This window comes from Triticum dicoccoides, chromosome 6A (genome assembly GCF_002162155.2).
Source record: "Triticum dicoccoides isolate Atlit2015 ecotype Zavitan chromosome 6A, WEW_v2.0, whole genome shotgun sequence".
In the NCBI taxonomy this organism is placed as follows: domain Eukaryota; kingdom Viridiplantae; phylum Streptophyta; class Magnoliopsida; order Poales; family Poaceae; genus Triticum; species Triticum dicoccoides.
In genome coordinates this window covers 78,066,237-78,070,499 of record NC_041390.1, presented here as the reverse complement: position 1 = coordinate 78,070,499, position 4,263 = coordinate 78,066,237, and the positions used below count along the sequence as shown (strand labels likewise).

Genomic DNA, 4,263 nt, shown 5'->3' with positions numbered 1-4,263 from the left:
TTGGATACATCCAGGCACCTGTGTATTATCTTGTTGTAATAGCAAGTTCCGTAGCTCTATCATTATGTTTAGCCTCGTACGCCTCCGCTCCGTGCTTCATATGTCAACAGTGGATTCTACTAGTTTGATTAGGCAAACCAACCATACATTTCTTGTGTTTTCTAGTCTGCTAAATCTGCAGCTTCGAGGAACTGTCGGACGCTGCCTGCTTGTCATGCATTTTGTTATTATCGTCGCTCTCTCCTTTTCAACCTTAAAATTTGGTTTGGTTCCTGAGTTCCTGACTAGTGAACGCACAAACTCTTGTTTATATCATTATTTATTGAATGTTATTGTATTATTTTTGTTGAACTAATCTTGTCTGAATCATCCCTCTTCTGTAGGTCTTTATGAACTTTGGAACCGAGGGCCGATATATGTATCTCACTACTTGGGAAAGGGTGTTTCCAAGGCTCCATTTGAGCGAATTTTATATTAGCGTGGATAACGAATTCCTGAGCTATAGTGTTAAGTAATTCTGTTACCTAGTTAGTGTTGGTGTAGTCTATCGTCGCTCACATCTTTTGGTCTAACATATCTGCAGTCTAACTATGTTGGTATGCATGATACCTTGCTGCTCTGTTGCCCTGACATTTCTGCATGGTTGTTTTGTGCTGCTGGCCTAATTAAACAAGATAAATATGTATACTTCTTTGAGATAGAAATTCCATGGATGTTTATGAGGCACAAATTCTTTGAGATAACCATAACTGTACTAAAGTGGAAAATCATTGTCTTCTTTGTTCCTGACTATAAAAATTGATGCATGTGCCCTGTTCTAAAGTGGAAAATCATTGATAGTTTGTACTACTCATCTGTTCTAATATTTCCCTTGACTGACATGTGATGTGGTTCCCTGCCATGGATGAGCTACAACCGAATTAGCTAGGGTCAATTTCTGTTGCTGCTAATGCATATTGATCCATATGTTCTTGTTTCTGTACACATGGGCAGCTTACACCTAACTGACTGACTGACTGTTGATTTGTTCGAGCTGGTTTGTGTTGTTGGTGGTCATCTAGCTACTGATTTGGTGCTAGATGTTGTCAAACCAGAACCTCATCCATGGGCAGCTTACACCTACGGTTTTGTTCACCTTTGATTTCAGAGATGTTGTCAAACCAGAACCTCATCCAACCATCTGGAGTAATATCTTAGCGCGGTAGTTCCACAGCTACTGCTACTACTAGGCTAATATTCTCATTCATAAACTTCCTGAAAAATGTCTTTTACGTACCTGCTACATGTGCATTGTCTCCATTGGAATTCTGCTCTTAAACTAGGCAATCATACACGATCTGCAACTTTGGGGTACCAAAATGTTTATTTTCGTAGACAGTACACAACTGATCTGTAAATTAGCTGAATAAAGCATGTTCTAAGGTTTCCATAGAGTACTTGTTTGCTTCGTTTGGATGTACGGTTTGAGGGCAGCCATCTATTTAGTTTGTTGTCCAGAAATATATTATAGTTTGTAAAAGCAACCAATTCATGATAAGACTTGGTGTGGCTGATGCACATAGCTACTTTCAGTACCTTGTTAACAGTGTTGAGGATAAGTTAAATCTTGTATTGGTGTCCTGTTCTTGTAAACATTATGTAAAGCTAAAATTCTTCTGTGTCTTGCTTCCTGTGTCTTGCTCATTTGATATAAACATTATGTAGAGCTCTGTTTCTTCTTCTTTTGCTTCCTGTATGTATGTATGTGTCTGACGACGAAGTTGGTTTCTTCAGAATTGATCGAGTCTGACAAAGTTGTTCTGAACATTTCTTGAAACAGGGCGAGGCCGGTGATGTCCATGCGGTGATGTCCCTGGGGTGGCGCCACCGACGCTTGCCCTGGTCACCGCGGTGGTGCTTTGGCGGCTTCCAGACCCTCTCCTGGATGTGGTGATGGTCACACCACAGCCGTGATCTGGCTGAGCCTCTGCTACGGCTACAATGTCCCTCTAGTGAGCTCCTCCCCATTCCTTCTTCTCTGATGTAGCTCCTGCATGGCCTTGGCCATGATTTGGGTTGGACATGGGGCTGTACTAGTTGCTGCTAGATGCTGTAACCAAGCATCAACTCCTACTGGAGCTCTTTGGTGATAAATTCATGTGGTTCTAGGGTCTGTCAGTAGCTGCCCACGTGTACTTGCTTTACATATGTGCCCCTGTGATGCTCTGGTGATATGGAGTGGCTGATATCAAAATCATGGTGGTGTTGATGCTTATCTTGCGTGTCTCTGGTGGTGGTGGTGTTGACAGCAGTTACACACCTAGCTTGTAACTAATATCATTACTGCTAATTTACCTCAAGTTAGTCTGAACATGGTTGAAATGAGCGCTGCTAATTTTGATGTCTAATATCAATTTTTACCCCAAGTCCTTAAGTAATTATTTTCATTACATCAAAGTTAGCTGAGAATATTGACTAGAATATTTTATGTATGACATGATGCATGTACACATACGGTTGAGAAAATACCGAGCTGCAGTGGAACAACCTGGAGTTAGAGAACTTCCAGGACAAGATCAACGAGGTGACCGGCATTATGGTGGCTGTGTACGGCGGCGACCACAAGTTCTTCGGTGAGCTAGCAGTGTCCATATTGTGTGATATATGATGCTGCTCCGTTGTGCATCTCTCTTTTCTTGTGTGTTGCATCATTGTTGCTTGATAGAGTAAATGATTTCAGTTTTGGTTGTGTCCAATATTTACTATGTACCATGCTTAGTGTTTACTAAACTGAGGCATTGGGCATTGGAATTTAGGCATTTATGTATAATTTTAGTTTTGGATGTGTCCAATGCAAAAATTGCTGTCAACTGTCAAGTTGATTTTAAAATGTCTCGTTAACTTCATTATTCTGTTATTTATTGTTAAATATGCTATTAGATTTACTTCTATTTTGTTCCTAAACATTTTGTTCTGTAACATGCAGATGCTGGGCTTTCATGTTTCTTCGTGAGCATCAGGACAAAGAAGTCGGAGGAAGCATAGTTCTAACATTGCTGTCAAGTGTCAAGTTTTGCATTAATGAAGCCCTTTATGCTGCTCCTATTTGTATGTGTGTATGATGTAGCAGAACCTGGCTCATGTGATTGTACACTTGTGGAGCTTGTTATCTGATTGTAAACTTGATGCTGATCACATTTGTATGTGTGTTATATGATGTAGCACTTTGATGGTTGATAATATTTGAAGTATTTCGTGTGTTTTCTGTGTGCCAATTTAAATACCAGGTATTTATTTGCGTGAAATAAAAAAAATGAAGAATATTGCCCTAATGGCTAGGACCCAGTACTAGAACCTGACAATGGGGACCCACCTGACTAGTGAACCCAATTTATAAAAAAAGAAAAAAATGAAACTGTTGAGACAAAAAGGCCATGGGCCAAAAATAAAAAGGCTGCAATGTTGGGCTTGGTCCATGAAGCTGACCAAAAATTCACAGAAAAAAATATAAATGGGCTGAATTAATGGGCTCGGCCCATATAAACATCGAATTGGACCGGGCTGAATCTTGTGCCACGTCAGATTGCCACGCTGGATGCTTACGTGGCCTAGGGAGGTTGCTAGTGACCAAAACGCCATAGTAGACGTATTTTGGTCATAAACGTTTGCGACCATTCCAGAAGAAAGGTCGCTATAGTCAGTTTACGACGCCCAGCTTTTGACCTTATGTTTTTGGTCACAAAAAGGTCATAAATGGAAATTTGTGACCTTTCAGTGACCAATAGTGGTGGTCATAAGTTGTCATATTTCTTGTAGTGTAAACGCGCTGAGGTGGAACAGTAAAACAATTTGAATAAAGATTTGGCCGTGGTGTGATGTCATGCTACGGAATACGTTAGTAGATTAGATTTGTGTAAATATTATTCTCTCTATGGCAATATGTGGAAACTTATTTAGCAGAGCCGGACACTACCTTTGTGTTCAAAATCTTCTATGAAGTACTTGGAGGAGGAACCCTCCTTGCAATGCCGAAGACAATCTGCGCGCCGGACTCGTCGTCATTGAAGCCTGGTTCAGGGGCTACTGAGGGAGTCCTGGATTAGGGGGTGTCCAGATAGCCGGACTATACCTTTGGCCGGACTCCTGGACTATGAAGATACAAGATTGAAGACTTCGTCCCATGTCCGGAAGGGACATTCCTTGGCGTGGAAGGCAAGCTTGGCGATATGGATATGTAGATCTCCTACCATTGTAACCGACTCTGTGTAACCCTAGCCCTCTCCG

The 4,263-nt window shown here is 41.2% G+C and overlaps 1 long non-coding RNA gene across 1 annotated transcript; it reads left to right on the top strand.

Annotated features, from left to right (window-relative positions):
- Positions 1 to 2,574: 2,574 nt before the first annotated feature.
- On the top strand, positions 2,575 to 3,216 carry LOC119317908. The gene is made up of 2 exons (XR_005153835.1): positions 2,575 to 2,612; positions 2,966 to 3,216. It is a non-coding gene; the product is annotated as an uncharacterized LOC119317908 (long non-coding RNA).
- Positions 3,217 to 4,263: the final 1,047 nt, after the last annotated feature.